Source organism: Zingiber officinale, chromosome 9A (assembly GCF_018446385.1).
Source record: "Zingiber officinale cultivar Zhangliang chromosome 9A, Zo_v1.1, whole genome shotgun sequence".
Lineage (NCBI taxonomy): Eukaryota > Viridiplantae > Streptophyta > Magnoliopsida > Zingiberales > Zingiberaceae > Zingiber > Zingiber officinale.
The window spans coordinates 12261751-12287351 of NC_056002.1; the positions used below are offsets into that span (position 1 = coordinate 12261751).

The window sequence follows — 25601 nt, forward strand, 5'->3', positions numbered from 1 at the left end:
TGAGTTTGAAAAAATATTAATTTTCTTAATCTTTTACGAAATACTCTTTGCTTTACAAATTTTTGTGAAAACACCTTAAAAAATATTTTAAAAATTCACTATCAAAAAATTACTTAAACATTCAAAAGTTACCTTGACAACCAACTTTTCAAAATCAGTCTGCAACACCACTTTATATATATATATATATATACTTTCAAATATTATTGTTGGTGCAAAACCTAATCAAGAGTGATCTTAAGCTCATATCTTTTTGATGTGTGCCAACGGGGGAGAGTAATCTTAAGTTAGAAGGGGGAAAGTGACTAATCTCTTTAATTTTGAGAATTAACTCTTTAAGATCCAAGTCTAACTTAAAAAAATTGTCAAATATCAAAAAGGGGGAGATTGTTGGTGTAATTAATCTCTAGGGTTTCAATGTTTGATAATTCACCCAAGTCTAGTCAGTTTGACCAAGGGTTAATCCAAACAGGACTTGATGTTTGGAAGAGAGTAGTCTAGTCAAGACTAGATGACTAGCAAGGAGAAGTTCTAACTGGAGGTTAGGCAAAGTGGAAATCCTGGTGAGTGAAGCAAACCCTAGTGAGTGAACCTAGGTGGTGGAAGTCTTGGTGAGTGAAGCCGGGCCCTAGTGAGTGAAGCTAGGTGGTGGAATTCCTGGTGAGTAAAGCATTGATGGCTTTCATCATAATGTCCCGGTTGGAGAGTTTCTCACCTACACTTGTTAGTCCACTTAAAATTTCTTTAATTTTAGCATGAAGTGAAGATACCTTTTCTCCATTTTCAAGTATAATGTTGTTGAGTTGAGTTCGGAGAAGGTCTCTTCTTGCTAACTTTGCCTCCGATGTGCCTTCATGAAGCTCTATGAGCACTACAACAAAAACTGCAAACGACAACGGATATTATCCGTTGTCGTAGGGTAAAAAAACCGTTGTAACTGAGGGTGTTGTAGAATGTATTGCCCTACGACAACGGTTTTGAATCTGTTGTCTTTGTAGACATTTGACAACGGTTTTTATCCATTGTTGTTTATATGCCCAAAATTTGGCTACGAAGGATATGACAACATTTTAAAACCGTTGTGGTAGATAATTTCAACAACAGAAATAAACCGTTGTGGTAGATATGTTTTACAACAGATATAAACTGTTGTGGTAGATAATATTTACTCGTTTTGCTTTTTTTAATATAAGCAAACCACCAATACAAAACTAAATATTTACTACATTAAATCCAAAATAAACATCCATATATAATTCATCTTGTAGCCACACATATACAAAAATCTACAAAAATGAGTTGTTACTCATCAAAATACACATGTTTTCCATTACTGTTCTCCATATACATTAAATCACATGTTTTCCATTTGCTGTTCTCCATATGGCTTTTAATTTACAAATTAGCAAGGCAAGCTACATCCTAACAAAGCTCACTTCTTGCATAAAAAAAAACTCAAGCCTCACGAATTGCCTGACCTGCAAGAGAAAAATTTAACAAAACTTATCAAATTTTAGAATTCCGTATTATAGTCTACATGACAACACGAATTTTTGGAAAACAAGCAATACAAGATAGAACAGATATTAGGTGTTGTTTCATGCTACACAAGTCAAACAAAACGATACAAATCAGTGTGTATCAAGAAACAATCGACAACATCCATTCACGCGGGACAAAATTCCATTATACTCAACACAATAGAAGGAATGATCTTTTCTTCCTTGAGAATTATACCTCCTTGTCACTCGTTTGACGAAACTAACATGCAGTATATAGAGCGAACTATTAAGAAATCAAACTGCAGTATATAGATGTTTTCTATATCAATATACTATGGATCATACACGAAATGCCTTTACAAGTTCTTCATTTCATTCTCAAGCAATCACTAACGTGCATAGGGCAAGCTCATAGGGTAAATCAAGGTTTCACATCTTCCTCAGAACATGCTTGTTTAGTGAAAGGTAGTTCATTTGGTAAAACATGCTTGCTATAAATCTCTATGAACAATAATATTTTAATATTATCATACAGAACACTGTGAAATGCAGATCTCAGTATTAGTGGAGAGAGAAAAATGGCAATCCAAGTCATATTCATGCCACATGAACAAAATGACATTTAGTATTATAACACTATGATTCTCTATATAAGTTCCATCGGATTTGAAATTCTTTGTTCAAATCAAAATATTTTTTAAAAAAATACTATTTATCCTACATGGAGTATATACAATCAAATCCAGCATAAATATGCACAAGTATAGGTAAGATCACCTTAAGAAGAAATGAATCAAGTTTAAATGGCATCCAGATAAAAATGAAATAAACTTACCTGTGGTATTAGACTCTTAAGATGCACTTCCCAAATTTCTTCTCCTTGTGCAGTTCAATTTTGCCATCATCATTAATATTAGCTGCCACAGCTGGTGCTTGAATCTCAGCCATCTCAAGAGAAAATTTGTTTCTCACTTGGCCTGCACGAAATTGCTTTCAAAAATAAAATCAAGAAATCGAAGCTTTGTGCTCGGTTCTGATAATTTAAGATTACATAATTGCATATTTGAGATAGAGAAAGAGCAAGAGACATGTTAATAATATCCTTTAAATTTACATTGTCTTCTCTTTTTGAAAATGAAATACAAGAGATATTAATGTCACATAAGTGTCACATATAGGAAAGTCTTAAGTAAATAAAGGCACGAGTTTGCCATTAGACCTAGTCCATTTCAGTTCAAGATTAGTGAAACTTGGTGAGGACCCTAATTCCCAAACATATACCACAAACTCTAATGTCAGCAACTAAACTAAATCCACCCTTAGGATACACAACCACAAAATTTGATCTCATGTCAAATTCCTATTTCTGCTAAATAATTCACTGACTTCTATTCAGAGAGGTTTCAGTTTGTATTCTAAATTTCTACAAGTTCTAACAGAAAATCCTACTCAAACTGCAAAATTTACCACGATAGTAAAGATGCAATTCCTCCAATATATATTGGGTAAATTGCAGTATATAAACATGATGATGTTGCAGTTAATAACATTACAAAGAACACATTGACTTACCAAAGATAATAATTACAACTATAAAATGAAACCAAAAAAAATTACCATGATGATCCAAAATATAAAACAAGCCATAGGACGTGCCAACAAGAATGTCCAATTTTCCATCACCATCCAAGTCAACCACAGTAGGAGAAGAATAAACATATGCACGGAAATTCCCCGAATCGACACTTAAATCAAGATCTTGAATCCATTTGACTTGCTTTGTATCAAGGTTGAAAACTACAATCCCACTTGCTACATATTTTTCAATGTTGATACCCCCTAACTTAGCTGAATGCTCTGGATTATCATAATACCTGCCAACTTATCAACTGTAATAAGAAAGAATTGAATGCACAAACAACCTTAGATATATATGACATTCACCAAAAAAAATAGTACAAATGCATTAAATATACAAGAACAAAATGCTAGTAGTATCTCAGTTGAATACAACCATAGTTTGGGCTGATGAAGAATCAATTAGACAAGCCAACATTGTGAGAATCATGACCTAAGACTAAGACCAGTAAGAATAATTACACACGGTTCGCATACAACCATTAAATTTCTGAAAATTGCATGAAAAGCAGTGTAAAAAAGTATGCTGATTCTTCCTGTAATAAACTTCCATCAATATTGAGTTGTTATTGTAACATTGTAACCTACATAAGATTAATATATCATATGTCAGATGTAGAAAGTATCAAATTAGTCTATGACTTTGGCACCAATTTTCATTTCAAGAAACAGAATGTCTAGGAAGATGATATCATCGTACAAGAAAACTTTTTAAACAAAAAGCAGAGAAGTTGCTTACCACAAACTTTTCCACAGAATAATTACATCCAAAAGAAAGTACCAGAAATAGTTTTCGTATCATTATGGGCAATTTTTCATGTAAAAATACCACAAATGTATAAAGTAAAAATTCTTACTCGTGGTCAAAGAAGTATGAAACAGCCACAACCATTTCTTTAGTACCATCATTATCTATGTCAGCAATTACCTTCATAGAATATTAAAAATGTGGGTCAAGCTTTTAGGAATTAAATTCCCTAATTTTTTTCTTTTTCTGTATGATCAACTCTAATGGAACTTACTGGAGTGCAAAGTATGTGTGAATCTATGCTAACATAATCTTCTGCTGTCTCATGGCTCTCTTCTGTCCAATTTTCATCCCCCCACATTGATTCATCAATATAATCATCATAGTCATGATTATACTCATCAGCTAACTCATCTGTATCTCTAAACAAATCAAACGATGAATCAGCTTCTTCTTCCAGTTCTTGGTCATTTTCCACAGTTGCTCCTTGCACTCCATCACCAGTGTTATGGTCTTTCGAATGTCCATCGTGGGTCCCTTGATTATCAATTTCTTCAAGAAGCCTTCTTTGCATTTGTGTTTGATTTTCCTCTATACCATTTTCCAATGAAGCGCCCCTTTTGATTGTGTCATTAAGATTGCTTGACACTCCATTGTATTGACTAGTTTGGGCAAAATCAAGTTTTCCTCTGTCCTCAAGCTTAGATGTATTCATTGAGAGGTTGTTCACAATGTTCGTAGAATCATAATTATTTGACCCATTCATGCTCCCATTTATATCTGGATAAAAAGCAACAGAATTTTCCTAATTTGATTCATAATTTGAATTTCAAAAAGGAATATGTGATACTTGGAATATTAGTTTATAAACCCATATGCTAATTTCTCAATCATCGTATAACATACTTACAAAATTTGACATGTTAATCCTAATATATTTACCATAGCAAAGTTATTTAAGACATCTTAAATATGTTACAGGAGTTGTAAAACACAGTGTTTCACATTTAAATATGTATAAAAATGCAAACGCAAAAAGTTCATGAACAACAACAATCAACACAATTATAATATGGCTAATTGGCCAACATCCTCAGGAAATAGAAATAAAAGCAAAGGTGATTGCAGTTGGGTTGTGATCACATACGAGATATTGAGTTCTTAGCAGAAGCCTCCTTGGAAATTAAATCATATGGACATCTGGATGTGAACGATCCACTGGATCTGGATCCAAGCCAGCATACCAGTTTTTACGAACCTTTCTACGAGGTACTTCTAGTTTATCCATCATCAGATAGCCAAAGACCCTATTATAGCCACCAGATTTATGTCAACGTGCAGCAATCCACCAAACAATTGTTGAAGCTACTTACCTGAAAAAATTTACAACTCCATCATAGGTAGCTAACGCTATTTCTCTTGTACCATCCTTGTCTATATCATATAAGAGAGGGTTGGAATAGACTGTCGATTGGTGAAAAGCAGGTCATCCTGATGAATTTGGAATTTTCACATCAATGGAAACTATATGCTATTATGTGTTGAGTAACTACAAAAAGCATGCAAAGGAGCTACCAACAAGATATTGAAATTTATAGATAAATGACTAGATAACAGAAATAACATTAAAGAGAAACCTGGCATTTTATCACCATCAGAACCCTCCAATACTTCGAGGTAATGGACAGATGATGATACCACTATCTCTAGCTTGCCATCACTGGAGTTGCAAGAATTCAACAATAAGTCAACCTCTCAGTTAGCACAGATATGACTGTGTCCACTATTCCAATAAAAGTGGCGAGCCATGCAAGACCTAGAAAACATATCCGAACACACTATTTCGACCAATAAAAGTGAATAATAAACAGAAATCGATGCTTAAAATCGACACCTTCAGAGATCAAACACCACAAACTTTGACATATGAGCATGTAAAAGGCATGATGAAACAAATCAAAAGCTAAAAAGAAGAAGAAAAGAGAATGTTGCGCTTGCAAATATAAGCATAGTGGAATCAAAAGTAGGTTTCGTTTTTTGAGACAAAATTTATGAACGAAGACAAGACCTAGGTTATAAATCTACCTTGACTATGGCTCTAGCACAAATCCAAAGAAGACAAGACCTAAGTTATGAATCGACGGAGTAGGAGTGCCACCTTTGGCGAAGAAATACACCTCGTATGATCAAAAGGTTCCACGAGTGAAAGAAGCAGCAGTGGAAGGTCAGAGGGCCTCGTCGAACTCAGAAACCCGCTCACCAAGAAACGAGAGGAGCACACCGTCGTGGAGGAAGATCCAGCAGAGGCTTGAAGAGATTGTATGAGGAGAGGGAAAGAAAATTGCCTTAGGTTCGGGAGCGCGAAGGAAAAACACGGCGCCGAAAAGAAAACAGCGAGGGAAAGGAAAACAGCGAGGGGGGGAAATGACCAAATTCAATTACAACAGTTTTTTCAAAACTATTGTCGTAGCCACTAAAAACGCGGATAAAGACAACGGTTTATAAAACCGTTGTAAAAAGTGTTGTCGTTTTAAAAAAAAATCGCTCAATGACAACAGTTTTACTAAAACCGTTGTCTTTTATATTTAATGGGGAGCTCAAAGACAACGGTTTTGGCAAAAACCGTTGTCTTTGAGCAAATACGCAACGTTTTCTCTTAAAACCGTTGTCGTAGGGGTGTTGTCGTTTACAGTTTTTGTTGTAGTGGAGTCTTTCCCACAAATCATTGGCACTTGTGTAGTTCCCAATCCAAGTTACTTCTTGTTGAGGAAGAACACTCAAGAGATGGTGCATTGCTCTTGAGTTTGCTATATGCTCTTCTCTTTGATTCTTGCTACATCTTACTTTCTCAATTAACTCATTATTTTGATCCCTAGGCATCTCAAAACCATTTTCTATGATTAGCATAATGTCAAAGTCGGTTTCAAAAAATACCACCATTCTCTTCTTCCACCAAGAGAAGTCTCCTTCGAATTTGGGTGGATGAATGCTTGAACCGGCCATTTTTATAGTGCTCTTCTCGGCGATTAGTCCGTTGAAGGGCGTTCTCGCTTTGATACCACTTGTTGGGGATCGGTGGCCGGCTTGAAGGGGTTGGATAGCTAGGTCACCACCAAATCGATTGCTTCTCCTACAAAGTTAGTGTGCAAGCAGAAATACAACTAACTAATGAAAACAATAAAGAAAGAATACCAAATCGCTAATAAGATCGATGTAACGTGGTTCGAAGATTGTTTGCTCCTACTCCACGACGTGTCCTTGAGGTAGACCAACCCTTAATCCTTCGGTGGATCAATCCCTGGCAATCTCCAGCTATAGCTTTCTCCTTCTCGGTGGAGCAAACCTTTCACAAAAGATCTCTTCCTCTTTACAATGATGAAGTTTAGGTTTGGGAGGAAGAGAGTAAACTTGGAAGCTTTGGGCAAAGACTAGGAGTTATTCAATAAGCATGAGTATACTCCTTCAAGCCCCAAGGCTTCCTATAAATAAGAGGAGAGAGTTGATCATCATATCAACTCATCTCGGCATCAGTCGACTGGCAAAACTATCAGTTGACTGGTGCTACTGTTGGAGGTAGCCAACGGCTACTTCGCAGCACCAACGGTTTGCCAATGGTCATTTACCAGTCGACTGGTAGCTGCTGGCTGAACGAACAGAATATTTTTGTTCGCTCTCAGTCGACTGCACCAGTCGACTGATCCTTACACACTCACACTCTTCCTCTCCGGAGTAGCCCTTGAAGCCCTCTTCCTTTGTCCTTCGTCCCTCAGATGCACCCGAGCCTGCGGCTCCTCTTCGTGCCATCCTTCACGTTGCCTTGAAGTCTGCTTCCCTCGGCTCCACTCCGTTGCTCCTCGTCCGGCGGTTCCTCGGATGTCTTCCACATCATCCTTCACCGACTCAAGGATCCGAGCCCTAGGATGAGCTTCCCAAGCTTGGCCGCACCAAGTTCCTCATGTGTTTCATCAAGTCCTGCAAGACTCAAACACATATCAAACACATATGAAAGTCTAACTTAAACTCTTTGACACACACATCAAAACCATGATTGTATTAATCAATCTAGGTCGATTGCACCAACACTGATAAGTAAAGCTGGGCCGTAGTGAGTGAAGCTAGGTGGAGGAAGTCCTGGTGAGTGAAGTCAGACAATGGAAGTCCTAGTAAGTGAAGCTAGGCAACCCTAGGGGGAGATAACCCTAGGTTATACTTGAATTCTATTAACACTATTTTACCTTACCATTTTATCTATTGTGGTAACTCAGTGTCGCATGGAAGTTCAGCTAGGTCGACGGACTGACCGAATAGCTGGCATGAAGTCCAAATTGGTCGACGGACTAACCGGATGCCTGGCAAAAGGTAAGTAAAGGTAAATCACTGGAGGGAAGTGAATGTGATGACGTGTCCCAGTTGAGGGACAGTAGGCATCTATTTAGGTCCATTTGGAATCACTAAACTGAGACCTTAACTAGTTTCTGGTCTTGAGAGGACAGGAACTAATTACTCTATTTTTTATATTATGCTAACACTTGTCTTGTAGGGTATTTTGTGTTAGGACCAAAAGTAGCTAGAGGGGGGGGTGAATAGCTCGTCGCGTGCTCGTTGCTCGGTGTTGCTTGTTTCTTCAAGAATGCGCAGCGGAAAATACAGAAACAAACACAAACACGCTAACACTAGGATTTTACTTGGTATCCACCTCACAAGAGGTGACTAATCCAAGGATCCACACCAACGCACACACCCTCCACTATGAATAACACTCCTTTATGGTAACTACCAAAGGCGGAGAAGCCCTACAATACTCTCAATACAAGAAGAAGAAAGGGAAATACAAGTTAAGCAAAAGCTTACAAGATATGCCGTAAAAACCCTAACCCTAACTTCTTCCTCTTGCAATAGATCCGCCTCTTGACTTGGAATGCCTCCAAGAACCTTCAAGAACTGGCGATCACGTGCTTGTAGAGAGCTGTGGAGGAGCTGGAATGAATCTGAGAAGAGCTCGTGAAGAGATGCCGAAGACCACGCTCGCCTGCGGCTTTAAACCCGACGCAACGGTCGGATCCCGATCGATTCGAATGTTCTGAATCGATCGGGGAGGCTTTGGATCGATCCACGGATCGATCCAGAGCGCCTCTGTGCTCAGGAAACGCGCCTGGATCGATCCACGGATCGATCCAGCGCTTATCGCGCGAAGCAGCATCGTCCCGATCGATCGGCTGATCGATCGGGACCTCTGGATCGATCCACGGATCGATCCAGAAGCTTTCTGTTCGCTGGGAAGAATCTAGATCGATCCACTGATCGATCCACAGCCTGGATCGATCCACGGATCGATCCAGCACTTGGTTTTTGCCCAAAACCAAGTTCCAAACCTCCCTAACCAACATCCGGTCAACCTTGACCTGTTGGTACATCATGCCTCGCATCTGGTCACTCCCTTGACCTGCCAGGACTCCCCACCAAGTGTCCGGTCAATCCCTTTGACCCACTTGGACTTTCACCAGATGTCTGGTCAACCTTGACCCATCTGGTCTTCCTTCCTTGCCAAGTATCCAGTCAATCCTTTGACCTACTTGGACTTCCCAGCACCAGATGTCCGATCATCCTTGATCCATCTGGATTTTCCCTTGCCTGGCTTCACTCACCAGGGCTTTCACCTAGCTTTACTCACTAGGGTTTTCCATCTGCCTAGCTTCACTCACTAGGACTTTCACCTGGCTTCACTCACCAGGGTTTCCATCTGCCTAGCTTCACTCACTAGGACTTTCATCTTCCTGGCTTCACTCACCAGGACTTTTCTTCTGCCTGGCTTCACTCACCAGGACTTTCATTTTGCCTAACATCCCAGTTAGGACTTCCCAGTCAAGTATCCAGTCAACCTTGACCTACTTGACTCTTATTGTCAAACATCTAAACTCAAACCAAGACTCAGCTTGGTTACCCAGGTCAACCTTGACCTGAGGGATATTGCACCAACAATCTCCCCCTTTTTGATGTTTGACAATACCACAATAACACTTACAATCCCATAAGTAAGTTAGGCTAATCCCATAGCCTCCTTCTTCATACCACTAGGTAATGAAAGCATAAATTAAGCTCTTCATTCTCCCCCTAAGAGGGCAAACTCCCTCTAGGTAATGAAAGCCTAACTTACTCCCTTTCATGAGTCCTTTCATTCTCCCCCTATGACCTTCCCATAGGTAATGAAGGACTAAGCTTAACCATACATTCTCCCCCTATTGGCACACATCAACCCATCGTTGGACACACATCAACCCATGCTCCAATTCTGGGCACACTTCAACAAATCCATTTGTTGAAGACTCTCCCCCTGAAGAGTTGCTCATCGTTGTTCACAACATCACTCGTTGTGATCAACACGATAATGAAGGTCCCATACCCTTCATTTATCCTTAACTTCTCCTCAATGTTGACAAATACCCAACCTTGAGCATTTTCAACCACTTGAGTGTCCACTTGAAATAATGAGGATATCCACTCCCCATTTTTCCCATTTCAAGTTTAAATGCTCAACCTTGAGCAAGTTCACAACAGAAGGTTAACCACCTTCCAAGGTTCATGAAAAATAATTTTCATGTCTTTAAAGAGTCCCTCCCCCTAAAGACATGGTGGTAACTTCTGTCATTGCACCAACAATGACTTGGAATCCCTAAACCATTAGGAAACCCAAATGTGGAAGTTTTGAGGTTCAAATATTCAAAATTTGAAACAATCTCAACCTAAACTTCTACTTAGTCTTCGTTAACCAATCCATCCTTGTTTTCAACATGAAAACACCCTTTGTATGTATACAAATGTATTTAAGGGGTTTGGAATGGTTACCTAGACTCAAAGAGGTTCAAAGATGCTGAAATCAGGCCTTCCCAGCCAAAATCAGCAACTTGGATCGATTGGAGTTGGGTTCCAATCGATTGAACCTTCGAATCGATCCACGGATCGATTCGGACACTCCAATCAATCGGTGGATCGATCCAATCGCTTGCAAGCCGTTGAATCGATCCATGGATCGATTCATGGAACTCAATCGATCCATGGATCGATCGAGACTCGATAGTTGCTGAAATTCCATTTCGGTCAACTTGAACCCCTAGAAAATTCTACAAAAATCCAAAAATTATGAAGTTTCGTGTAGACATTATTTAGGGCATACTTAATCATGGAAAAGTAGTTTTCTATGAAAATACATCATATTTTCAAAGATTGACACAAACTTGAAAGCTTGCAAAAACTTTAGTGTTTTTCTTCAAGTTTGTGTCTAACTATTCAATGGTAATTACTATCAAAAGATAGCCTTCACCAAGGTTTTCCAAAAACATTTTAAAAACATTTTCAAAACCAATATCCCATCATGTTCCTTGGGCATAATGCACATGACTTGTACATTAGCTTTCCCAATGATGGGAAAACACATAACTATGTGTTTTGATGAACTTAAAACTCAAAAGAATGCACTAAATCAACATCTTGAGTTTTGTTCATCATCCTAACATCTCACTTGTATATAATATGCACTAAAACACATATAAGTCACCTTATAGGTCTTTGTGAGATGTAAGATTTTGGTTTTGCCCTATTCTACGGATCAAGCATATCTATCTAGGCATTTTGAGAGGTAGACATCCACAAAGGATGTTACTTGTTGATTTACTTGTTAAACAAATGTCACTTGTTTATTCCACTTGTTGTAAACAAATGCCACTTGTTTAACTAATGCCATATGTCCTTAATTTTTTTTTTTTTTTTTTTTTAAGGAAATAAACATAATGCATGATAATGTTATGGCATACATCAAAATAAAATAGCTTTCAAAAGAAAGATTCCTATAACTACATGATGTATGTATGGCATGACATGGTATTTTTGTATTTTTCATGATAAGTCATGAATGCAAAATACAAATAAGATAAAATATGATGTCATGGCATATTATGAGCAAACAATCATGGCAAGGTTTAGCATAAATAAAATATACCTAGATTACCTATCTAAGTATCGTTAATCTTAGCTAATCCTAAGACTTAAACCCTAGCTTGCCCAAAGTGCTTCAAGAAAATGTCAAAGCCTAAGTTTGCATTTCTTATTCCCTTGATTAATTTATGCCAATTAAAATGAACATGTCCTCAAATGTTGGCATATTCCATTTTTCCTCAAGAGCAGCACTTTTAAATTTAAGGCCCGGATTGCCTTAAATTGCCTAAGAACATACCAAAAACCCAACTTGATAGTTCTTATTAATTTTCAATATGTGCCATTTAAGATTAAAATCAAATCTTCCACCATTAGGCACATTTTACTCTTTCAAGGAGTAAATAATAGGTCCATTTCATTTTCAAAGGTTAACTAAACCTTGAAAATGCTCCTTGAGTGTCAATTTCCTCAAAGTTGGGTTAACTACCCTTCTAATCGGAGTTGACACTCTCTAACCCATCTATGGGGTAGAGAAGATGCTCCTAGGAACCCAACACCTATTGGTGCTCCTTGGATGCTCTAGGTACTCACTAGGGATAACTTCCCTAGATACCTTCCTAGTGACCTTGTTGGGCTTCTTAGAAGCCTTGGTCACATTTTCTAGGTCAACTCTAGGGATAACCTCCCTTGTGACCTTGTTTGTGACTTTCTTAGACTTCTTAGAAGTCTTAGTCACATTTATTGTAAAAATACTCTTAGGGATGACTTCCCTAGTATTTTTGGCTTGACCACTAGACCTAGGGTTTGTTCCATAGCTATATGGAACTCTATGGTAAGAGGGCACATCCTTCTTAGCCTTTGGTTTGTATCCCAAACCTCTATGGCCATTAGATGACCTTTGTGCTCCTAGACCTAGGTTATGCTCATTTTGCCCTAATAGGATATTTTCCATCCTTTTTAGGGTCTTTTCCATTTTATCAAGTCTTGACCTCAAGACTTGATTTTCTCTCACTAAGTCCTTAGTATTTGACCCATGAGCATTTTTGTTTCTAGGCTTGTATCTAAAATCCTTAGAGTTTACGCCTAGATTTTTACCTACAATCCTAGCCTTAGGTGTAGTAGTTTTAGCATGAAAGGCTATATGTTTTTCTTTAACACTATCATGCTTTCTATTTTCATGGTAAATAGCATTAAAATGATAAAAGTTAGAACCATCATGCTTTTACCATAATGTAAAGGGTAGGCTCAATAAACGTTACCTTCTTCTTTACCTTGGAGGCTCCCCCTTGCCTAGTGCCTCCTTGAGCCTTGACCACCTTCTTCCCCTTGGGGCATTGATTCCGGTAATGCCCCTTTTGATTGCAAGAGAAGCATATGATATGCTCCTTGCTCTTCTTTGTCCCGGGGGTGGTCTCCTTGGGCTTCTCCTTGCCCTTTTTCGTCACTTGACCCTTCTTCTTGGCCAAGTTGGGACACTTGCTCTTGTAGTGCCCACTTTCCCTACACTCAAAACATATTATATGATTTTTATTTTTAATTGAAACATTTATACCTTCTTGTGTAGGGATGGCACTTGCTCCTCCATTTGCTATTTCTTGAATTTCGGAGGTGGCACCATCTTCTTCTTCTTCACTTGACCCGGATGTAGAAGCTTCTCCTTCTTCTTGATCCGGCGTCACCAAGGATTGCTCCCCCTCAATCCTAGAGGTGGAGGCTTCATCATCTTGAATGTGAAACAAGGAGTATGCTCCCTCCTTGTTCCCTTCGGTGCATTCCCTTGAGGATGAAGCTTCTTGGATTTCCTCTTCTTCGGAGATTGAGTATCTCTCAACCTCGGGGTCCTCCTCTTGGTCTTGCTCCAAAGAGTCACCCTCTTTGGATTCTTCATGATCTTGTACAGTGGAGGGGATCTCTTCATGAAGCTTGGCCAATTTGCTCCAAAGCTCCTTGGCATCTTCGAATTCTCCAACTCGAGCCAAGATGTGGCTAGGCAATAAATTGACCAAGCTTGGTCACTTTGTCATTTGCCTCGCCCTTTGAATTTGCTCGAGCTCCATCCGCTTTTCTTTAGAAGCTTGCCCTTGGAGTTTGTTGGAGCTTTGAAGCCTTCCATTAGAGCAAACCATTGCTCTATCTCCATCATAAGAAAATTTTCGATTCTTGATTTCCAAGAATCGAAACTCGTAGAAGTGTATGGTGGAGCCACCCTTGTATCAAATCCAAGTCCATCTTGGAATTGCATCTTGAAGTTGAGCTTCTTGAATTCTTTGACTTTGATGAATTTGCTCCAACTTCTTCACCCTCTAGCTTTTGTTGTTATGCTTGACCCTTCCGGCGATGATTCCGGTGAAGAGCAACCTCGCTCTGATACCACTTGTTAGGACCAAAAGTAGCTAGAGGGGGGGTGAATAGCTCGTCGCGTGCTCGTTGCTCGGTGTTGCTTGTTTCTTCAAGAATGCGCAGCGGAAAATACAGAAACAAACACAAACACGCTAACACTAGGATTTTACTTGGTATCCACCTCACAAGAGGTGACTAATCCAAGGATCTACACCAACGCACACACCCTCCACTATGAATAACACTCCTTTATGGTAACTACCAAAGGCGGAGAAGCCCTACAATACTCTCAATACAAGAAGAAGAAAGGGAAATACAAGTTAAGCAAAAGCTTACAAGATATGCCGTAAAAACCCTAACCCTAACTTCTTCCTCTTGCAATAGATCCGCCTCTTGACTTGGAATGCCTCCAAGAACCTTCAAGAACTGGCGATCACGTGCTTGTAGAGAGCTGTGGAGGAGCTGGAATGAATCTGAGAAGAGCTCGTGAAGAGATGCCGAAGACCACGCTCGCCTGCGGCTTTAAACCCGACGCAACGGTCGGATCCCGATCGATTCGAATGTTCCCAATCGATCGGGGAGGCTTTGGATCGATCCACGGATCGATCCGGAGCGCCTCTGTGCTCAGGCTACCTTTTACTAAAAATCGGTCATCGATCTCCTTAGACTTCTCTTGGATCGCATCGGTCTTCCGATCTGCAAAGACTTCTTCTGACCAAGAATCCAGTCCATGCTTGGACTTCTCTGATCGATATAAACTTGTAACCAAGTTCGATCTAATATATCAACATAACCTTAAATAATTGTCAATCATTGAAACTGGTCATCCGAGGGGGTTGATTGCACAGACCAATTCTCCAAAGTGGTCGTCAATCTGATCCCACTTGGACTTTCACCAGATGTCTGGTCAACCTTGACCCATCTGGTCTTCCTTCCTTGCCAAGTATCCAGTCAATCCTTTGACCTACTTGGACTTCCCAGCATCAGATGTCCGATCATCCTTGATCCATCTGGATTTTCCCTTGCCTGGCTTCACTCACCAGGGCTTTCACCTAGCTTTACTCACTAGGGTTTTCCATCTGCCTAGCTTCACTCACTAGGACTTTCACCTGGCTTCACTCACCAGGGTTTCCATCTGCCTAGCTTCACTCACTAGGACTTTCATCTTCCTGGCTTCACTCACCAGGACTTTTCTTCTGCCTGGCTTCACTCACCAGGACTTTCATTTTGCCTAACATCCCAGTTAGGACTTCCCAGTCAAGTATCCAGTCAACCTTGACCTACTTGACTCTTATTGTCAAACATCTAAACCCAAACCAAGACTCAGCTTGGTTACCCAGGTCAACCTTGACCTGAGGGATATTGCACCAACATTTTGGACTAACACATTGTTGCAAGGCAAGAAAGCAAGCAAAGAAGCAAAGCTACCTTCGAGTGAACAGTACCCGAAGGCGCCTTCCATGGCTATGGAAAGCGCCTCAGTACTACTCATAGAAAACGTCTTCCATGGATATAGAAGGCGCCTTCCACTGGATGAAATTTGGTCGAAGTCTTGGATAAGCACCGATCACTTTGGGATTGATTTTGTCTCATTGGAGGCACCTTCCATGCTTATGAAAGGTACCTTCCAAGCCTTATATAAGGCAGTTTCGAGGAGGCATTGATACAATAACCACATACGAGCTACTGCGCACATTTGAGCCTCCGACTGCTCCCGGGTCTTGCTACGACTCTACTGTAAAGCTGTTGAGCCCAACGACTACTCTGAAGGGTTCCGATCGTGCCCAGAAGACAGACATCAACACAAAGTGCCTCATTTCAATACCTAAATAGTGTTTGTAACATTTGTTTTCTGTACTTAATTTCTATAAAAGGGCAAGTGCAGTTTGTTGCACTTGACCTAATTCTTTTGTACTCGATTCTCTCTTCCAGGGGTACTGGAAGAAGTTTTTAGTGGATTACCCATCAATAGGTCCGTGGGAGCTGGGACTTGGAGTAGGAGTCATCGAAGGCTCCGAACCAAGTAAAAACCGCCTGTGTTTTCTTGTGTCTTGGTTCTTACTTTCTTATTTTCATTTTCCGCTTCGTACTTGAGTTTTTAAAATCGAAAAAGAAGAGTTTTGAAAACCATGTGATTCACCCCCCCCCCTCCCTCTCACATGCATCATGATCCAACACAAATGACCTCTCGGTCGGCGTTCCAGACTCTCGCCCCAAGCACGAGTTATAAGCGAGCATGGCTCTCGTGACCAACGACCTCCCGGTCGGCATTCTAGACTCTCGCCCCAAGCGCGAATTATAAGAGAGCATAGCTCTCACGACCAACAACCTCCTGGTCGGCGTTCTAGACTCTCACCCCAAGCACAAGTTATAAGCAAGCATGGCTCTCGTGACCAATGACCTCCCGATCGACGTTCAGACTCTCGCCCTAGTACGAGTTATAAGTGAGCTTGACTCTCGCGACCAACAATCTCCTGGTCAGTGTTTCAGACTCTCGCCCAAGCGCGATGATCCGGTGGCAAGACCGGGGGGCCCTCATAAGGGAAAGTCCGACAACACGTGGAGATCGATAGTCAATGGAGGGATCAACCCCCTGGACTCGAGGAGCGGGCAGGACAGGCCGAGCACCGGGCAATGGCCCTTATCCGAAAGGACAACCATCCGGACGGGCGCCAAGGAAGGAAGGAGCATAGAGCTGAGCGGATAGTCCATTCGGTCGCGAGACGACGCATGAATGAAGGCCAAGCCGTTTGCCCGCTCGGCCGAGGTCTCAGGCGATACGAGCCGAGCGGAAGGACGACCCTCAGTCTTCCTGGACGGGCGACCACCTACGTCAGACCAAAGATGAGCGCTCTGGCCGAGCGACTGGGTGGTCGATCCGAGAAGAGGAAGTCAAAGAGTAGAGGACAGTGTGGACGTCATCTCAGTAACCCCTGTTGCTGACAACAGGCATGTTCGAAGATTGAACCATACGCAGTATGGTGCGATCGAATGTGCTGCTGTCCCATCAAGGAGACGCTCAGACTGTAGCGGCATGGAGTCAAACATGCTCTTCTGACAAGCCCATGCTGCGGTATGGGATATGACACGTGTACACCTCGGGTTGTGTGCACCAAGCTCTCGTGGCTCTATATAAACGCCATCAGACTTCATCGGAGGTATGCAATCTGAAATCCTTGGAGCCACCTTCTTGCCATTCGTTTTCTGACTTGAGCGTCGGAGAGTCGTCGTCGGGAACCCCTTCCCGGCCCGACTTCTTTGCAGGATCACCTGAAGTTCGCACCAGCGGCCGAAGACCCACGTCAGCAACCGAAGAGCGCCACGTGCCCAGCGTCCGCTGATTCGACTTTCGGACAGGATCACGCGAGTTATAAGCGAGCATGGCTCTCGTGACCAACGACCTCCTGGTCGGCATTCCAAACTCTCGTTCCAAGCATGAGTTATAAGCAAACATGGCTCTAGCGACAAACGACCTCTTGGTCGGTGTTCTAAACTCTCACCCCAAGCGTGAGTTATAAGCGAACATGACTCTTACGACTAACGACCTCCCGGTCAGCGTTCCAAACTCTCACCCTAAACGTGAGTTATAAGCGAGCATGACTCTCGCGACCAATGACTTCCCAATCGGCATTCTAGACTCTCGTCTCAATGTGAGTTAAAAGCGATCATGACTCTCGCAGCCAGCAACCTTTCGGTCGGTGTTCCAGATTCTCGCCCGAAGCACTAGTTATAAGCGAGCATGGCTCTCGCGACCAATAACCTCCCGGTCAGCATTCCAGACTCTCGCCCCAAGCGTGAGTTATAAGCGAGCATGGCTCTCGCAGTCTACCTCTCGGTTGGCATTCCAGACTATCGCCCCAAGCGCGAGTTATAAGTGAGCATGGCTCCATTGCCAACGATCTCCTGGTCGGCGTTCTAGACTCTCGCCCCAAGCGTGAGTTATAAGCGAGTATGGCTCTTGTGATCAACTACCTCTCATTCGGCATTCCAAACTCTCGCCCCAAGCGCGAGTTATAAGTGAGCATGGCTTCGCGACCAACTACCTCCCGGTCGACGTTCCAGACTCTTGCCCTAAGCGCGAGTTATAAGAGAGCATGGCTCTCACGACATGCTCTCACGACTAACAACCTCCTGGTCGACATTCTAGACTCTCGTCTAAAGCACGAGTTATAAGCGAGTATAGCTCTTGCGACCAACAACCTCCCAGTCGGCTTTCCAGACTCTCGCCCTAGTGCGAGTTATAAGCTAGCATAGCTCTTGCGACCAATGACCTCTCAGTCAGATTTCATACTCTCACCTCAACGCGAGTTTTAAGTAAGCAAGGTTCTCGCGACCAATGACCTCTCGGTCGAGTTCCAGACTCTAGCCTCAGCAGGGTTTTAAGTGTGCTTGACTCTCGTGACCATTGACCGCTCGATCGGCTTTCCAGACTCTCGTCCCAATACACGTTATAAGCGAGCAGGGCTCTCGCGACCAACAACCTCTTGGTCGGGTTGTAGACTCTCACCCTAATGCGAGTTATAAGCGAGCAGAGCTCTCGCGACCAACAACCTCTCGGTCCGGTTCCAGACTCTCGCCTCAGCGTGAGTTATAAGCGAGCAGGGCTCTCGCGACCAACGACCTCTCGGTTGGATTCCAGACTCTCGCCTCAATGTGAGTTATAAGCGAGCATGACTCTCACGACCAAGGACCTCCCGATCTGCTTTCAGGACTCTCACCCCATTGCGAGTTATAAGCGAACATGGCTCTCGCGACCAATGACCTCCTGGTCTACTTTCCAGACTCTCGTTCCAGTGAGAGTTATAAGTGAGCATGGCTCTCGTGACCAACAACCTCCCGGTCCACTTTCCATACTCTCGCCCTAGTACGAGTTATAAGCGAGCATGACTCTCGCGACTGACTACCTCTCGGTCAGTATTCTAGACTCTCGCCACAGCGTGAGTTATAAGCGAGTATGGCTCTCGCGACCAACTACCTTTCGGTTAGTATTCCAGACTCTTGCCATAGCCCGAGTTATAAGTGAGTAGGGCTCTTGTGACTACTTATCAATGAGCTGGGTGTTTTCCCTGATATGATAGCCTCCTCAATCATCGCCTTGCCCTACACATGCCTCATTCGTTAGCATATCAGGCGTTCGTTTCACTCTTTAACTTGTATCGGTTTAAATATCGTTGTCATCATGCGACCTACGGAATATTTTTTATTCAAAAATGCCTTTTTGCGTCGCCTTGGTAATAGACTCAATAGAATGAAGACCATTTTTGAAAATTTTCTCTAAGTGTCGAAGGCACATACAGGTAGCAATAAAGTTCTAGGGAAAAAAGGTAAATAGGCGGGAATAAAACTAAAATGCGATCAAATTTGAATTTAATTGATGAAGTACATTGGAGAATCCCTCGAAATCTCCTCTTATTCTTAACTGGTGAGAATATACGGGTTGTCTAAATACTTAAGATTCTCTTCTAGTTCCAGTCATGAGTTGGCATCCTGGGTAAAAGCATTCTGCTTGCCTTGCTTTCTCTCGTTCCTTTTTAAGACTGATTCAATTTTGTCCTAATTCAGCTTGAGTCAACTGAAGATTTCAGCGTTGTTGTACGATTGTTTCATCCTTAATCTTTGCTTCTTCTAGCATGAGGGACACGGAACATCTTTCTCTTTCAAAAAGATTATAACTTGGGCTTGGCTCTCTATATCCGAATAGACTTTATTCTTCAGGGCTATCTCAACATGGACCCACAATGTAAAATACCGAAAAATGGCGAATAATGATAAGGGAATTTTCTGGAATTTTTAGAAATTTTTCTAAAATTTTTCGGAGCTCGTATGGCTCAGGTTACGGGGATAAAAACGGGACCCGGGAAAGCCTATTTAGGCTATCCCGTTTTAGCGAGGAAATGTTTATTTTCCTAATTCCTTTTTCTTTTTCTATTCTTTTTCTTATTTCCTCGTCTCATGTTGTTTCCTTCTTCCTCCCCGCTCACCCGACGCCACTTCTCTCGCGCCGAACCCATGCCCTAATCGCTCGACGGTTCTTTCTCCTCTTCCCTTCTTCTTCTTCTTCCCTCGATCGCGCCACTTCTCCTCCGCACGGCTGTGCCCTAGTTCACCTTTGCCTTCGCCTCTTTTCCTTTCTCTCGGCAAAGTCGCAGACTGTCAATCTCCTTTCTCTTCCGACGATACCACACGAGCTCCGGTGATGATCTGCCACCGCCGACCACAGGAGCCCTAGCGCCGGCCCTTCTTCTCCTCTTTCGAGCGTCGGCAGCCAACCAAGCTCCTTTGCCCCTAGATCTGCCGAAGCCCTCCAAGCCGTGCCCTAGTTCTTTACTACCGAGGAGAGGTTCTCCCTTTTCCTCTCTTTGTCAGCGCTGACATAGGGTTTCTGTTGTGGTTTGAGACTTCAGTGCTGCTGTTCATTGATCCTGGCTGCTGAAATTTTATGTTTGCCAAGAGCCATCAGTAGACACTTAGGGGTAAGCTTGGATTCAATCTCTTGTTGTCTGATCATTGTAGCTCCACTAGAATCCTTGTGCTGGCTGGAATACTTGCAGGTGTTGGCGATACAGACAGAACCTAGAGATCAGTGAAAGGTAAGGTTCTTGTTTAACTTTTGTGGATTTAGGCCTTGATGTGGATAAGTTAATCGATGATCAGTTAAGGTTGATCATTAATTAGGGTTTTCCTAATTGAATTAGGAGTTTGATTTAGTTATTTGATACGTGTTGAGTAACTAAATTATATGTGTTGAATTAGGTAGGTTGATGTTTATGATTTAGAGTTTTGCCCTAAATAGTTTTAAGGATTTTTATTTAGCAATTCATTTGAATTTTAGCTAAATAAAAATGTATATATTGGTGGTACAGGACTTTGACGTGAGACGAGTATCTCGACGTCAAATTTGGACCGGTTTGGACTTTTCGATTGGAGGCGGGTACCTTGACTTATCTTTGATAATGTCATGTTGATGTGTTTAGTAGGTTATAATCTTTAGTAATGATTATGTTCGTCTTTGCTTCAGTTGGTCACTATCCGATACCTATTACATGCTTTTGTTTACTTATTATGCACTTCATGTTAGTACCTACCTGATTATACATGCTTATAGGGGTAGTGACACAACCATGTGTTTATTATGTTTAGGATCTAGGTTTTTATACCTTATCTAATCTGTGTACCTTTGATTTGGTTCATTGTCCTATGGTACACATTTTATATATATATGGATATTACTATGCTGTTCAGGATTTTGTCATGCTTAGTGTCATGCACCATTCACATGATTGCATGCTGCGCGATAGTCTGCTCCATTATTGTTGAACACATCGCTAGTTTCATCTCTGTCGGTGCTCCGTTGGTCCGCTCATGGGCAGCGTGATGCAGCGTGATAGTATGTCAGTTTTGCTCGGTGGTGCTCTGCTGGGACGCTCATGGGTAGTGTGACTGCAGCGTGGTAGCACGCCGGGATCCTTCCCCACCATCATGTATCGGGAGATGAGAGTATTGCGCTCTCCCACTTATGATTTGGGATAGGAGGATAGGTGTACTCCGACAGCATCTCGTCCACTCGGTCACTCATCAGGAGCAATGACGGCAGAGTGCACGGTTGTCACAGCCCTACCCACTCGGTCTCACCAATGTGTGTGAGATGGCTGACTGGCGTCAGGGGTGACTGATAAACCCTAATTTTGTCGTGAAATGGGTATCAAAAGAATTAAGTGACCAAATTCATTCTACACTAATGTAGCATAAAGATGACTCGGGTTGTCTCCCAACGAATGTAAACAGTAGGATGATAGTCTTAGGATCGATTATTGTTGGCTTGGGGTTTTCTGGATAATTTGGAAATTTCAGAATTGACTCTTGAACAAAGAGAAGAAGTAAGGACCTAAAACTATGCTACATTTGTAAATTCAACTCATGGAAATTAACAAACAAAGAAGCTAACTAATCTAAACTACTGCATTGGGAGAAATGGTAAACAAGAATAACCTAATACAACAATTAAGCAAATCTAAATTGTGTAGACATCAAGAATCAAGAGCATTGGTATTAATCAAAGGTTCCAAACTAATAGCAAGGGAATTTGAATCAACTATGCCATGATAAACTACAACAGAACAACAATTCAAATAGAGATAAGAAAACTAGCATCCAAAAGATTCTCACTAATCAAACTAAGAAATCCTAGCTTAGATTCGGTGTGCATCGGATGAAGAACTCGGCGATAAAGGTAACAGAGAATGTAAACTCAGCTAGAATGGAACAGGATCAGAGGGAAGGACAGAAATGGTTGCGGGCTTCAAGAAAGGAAGATCATCGGCCGAAAAACGAAGAGATCGGTTCAAACCACCGAATTGCTTCACCTTCTTTGATTCTTCCTCCTTACACGAAGTTGTGGCTACAGTTACAGTCAGATCTGGAACAGGAGGATGAAGTGGCATCGCCGATTGATTTCGGACGGATCTCAGTTGGAGGAAGGGTCGCCCTTGACCTCGTAGATCACCGGCGGTGGAAGATCAGAATCCCGATCGCTGGCGCGCGCCTCTGTTTTTGACGCGAGGAGAAGAGGAGTTGACGCGATCACTGTAGCTTCTCATCCCTTTAAATCTGATCAAGATTAGAACGGGCGGCTGTGGTTTCTCCTGATCAATCCAACGGTGGAAGTTGCTCCAAATCTGATCCAAATCTTCAGATCTTAATCAATGGTTGTGATATACTTCCCCTTGGCTTGGATGGTCTATATAATGATAGATGGCTCAGATCTCCTCAAGTCTTGAATGAACGGTCTATATTGCTTCAGAGTTTGATCCCTTCAATTAGCCCTAGATTTGAGCCCAAATTTGGTTGGATCTGATCTAATCCTTTGCCCCTTCAATATCCTACAAGACCACATTCAAATGATTAACCATAATTCCACAAATAGATGATATATTGCATCAAAGATCAAAATCAATTCATACTCTTAACATGTGATATAAATGTGGATTTAAACACACAATCAACTCAAAAGCATGAGTTTAGAATCCTAAACAATGTGATAAAATGATGGTTATCAAATTCCCCCATACTTATTCTTGCACATCCCGAGCAAGCAAACAAAACAAAGAAACAACTACAATTCATCTCCATAATAATTCTCTAGCAATACCTAGAAGATAGTAAAAAGTAATTAATTAAGACCATCTAAAAGATCACAAACAATCATGAATACAATCCAAACAATAATCAGTAGGTATGGTAGTTTCAATCCAATTGAAAAATTAAGCAAGATGCAATCTCACAAGATATTTACCTATTCTAGCTCTCACACTAAAAATTACATATAAATGGAGCTCATTCAATGTCACTCACAACATTTCACTACCATAAGCTTGTTTATTTTCTAATTCTCCATCACTATAAAACATAGAATACATGAATCAAAAGGAATTATCATGAGGAATTAAAATGGAATCAAGAAGAACAATGAAAGTGAATGAAATAGGCAAAAGAAAATAATTCAATGAAAAATTGAGAAGATGAGAATATTGGAGGAATATACTTGATGAGTTGACCATTTGATGTGAAAAGAGATGAATACCATTTGTCATTATCAATTCAAAGTATCAAGCTAACCTCTCCTTCAATTTGATGATTATCCACAAATTTTGATACTCTATCTCCATATTTGATACTCTTATCTTGCCACTATTTTTTTCACTGTTTTCCACTTTAATTCCATCACTTGGAGACAAAAACAAACTCAAATCATGAAGAAGATGTCCCTCCCCCACACTTAAAGTATTGGTCGTCTCGGACAATAGAACAACACATGCCATCCAAATGCTTAATACACTTTTAAACCACCATGCTTTTTCCATTCTACATTCTGTTCTTCATTCTTTTCTTTTCCTTTTCCTATTCTTTCCAAACTTAAGTAACCAAGAGATATAATTCCAAACCTTAACTCCAGCAAAAGCTCAAATCATTTTAACAAGAAGTAGAAATTTAGAAACCTACATATGCAGTATAATCAGAAATCAACACTGTCACTAACTGTAGATTGAATTCTAGTTGTATTTGGTCAACAGAAGCTCAAAGAAACAGCATTAAACAGGATTCCAACTTCAGATATCCAGAAATCGAGTATATAAACAGCATAATGAAGTCAACTTAATTACAATATTAAGTTTCAGCTTTGTATTCAGAAATCAGCTACACACGTGCACATCTCCTATATTTTTTCACTGCTGCACACTACAAATTCTAGCCACTCTGCAACTCTTCAATTATTAGATAACTGAACAAAGATATGGCACTCCACAGATTTGAAATTGGCACACAAATCAGTTCCCAAAACTGATCTGCAGCTTTTTGACTTTTACTTCTGTTCTGTTTCTTCCTATAGTGCAGTTCTCTTCAAACATCAGCTGGTTCCAATATTTCTCAAGTAAATCTTCATTAAGTGCTATCATCACATATACTAAGCACTCAACTAAATTACCAAAGCTTAATCAGAAATGACATACAAAGATCAATAGTCCTGCTGCGTCATTTCAGAATTAAAACTGAAGTGCAGCTGGAAAATCCCAGATTCTGCATCTCTGTATTCTGATCTTTGGACTTGTGTTTCAAGATTCAAGAGTTGAATCAATTCCAGCTTGAAGAAAGAAAATTCCAGCTCAAACAGTGGTCTCATTTAACATTAGAGGAATTGGAGCTTCAATCACTGATACATCATACTAAACTCTGCCAAATCAGATTTTGCAGAAACATCCAGTTTGGATTCTGAATTCTGAAAATCATTATTCAGATTTCAGAATCAGCAAAACTTGAAGTTGTAGTTGGTAAGGAACTTCTCCATTACTTCAAAATTCACTGCTAATGAACTAATGTTACTACTCTAGTCATAACTTCAGGTTCAGAATTCAGACAGGATTGATGCCATCAACAGCAACAATCAGAAATCCAGCCTCTCAATTTTGTGGTACTCCACAGATTTGAATTTTCAGAAACAATTTCCCAATTCATTTCACAATAAATTCAACTATGATATCTATCCTCTTAAAATCTTCTTGAATTTGATTTGTATTTTAAATTGGTTCAACTTTGTCTGTTATTGGTACAGAATAGCAAAAACTTGGCCAAACCCCAAACACTTAAACATCTGATTCCTGAATTGTGAGTTCAAGAAATCCAGTTTTAGAGATAACTCAGACTTCAGAAATAACCAAGCTCTCAACAAAAGCTAGCTGCCAAATTGCATATCTATTGAATTTCTACTCTTACTGCCTAGTTTCAGAATCTGAAATTGAAGAAGGTCTTGGCAGAATTCAAGAAGAGTTCAACTTGGAAAGAAACATCATTCAGCACTGCCTTAATGGGGAATTAAATTCACCTTGTTCTCTTGTTCTCTTTTCATGAACCACACAATTTATAAAATGATTTATGCAACAATTCAAAAC

The 25601-nt window shown here is 40.9% G+C and overlaps 1 pseudogene; it reads right to left on the reverse strand.

Annotated features, from left to right (window-relative positions):
* Positions 1–2210: 2210 nt before the first annotated feature.
* LOC122019031 lies at positions 2211–18880 on the reverse strand (annotated as a pseudogene).
* Between the last annotated feature and the right edge of the window lie 6721 nt (positions 18881–25601).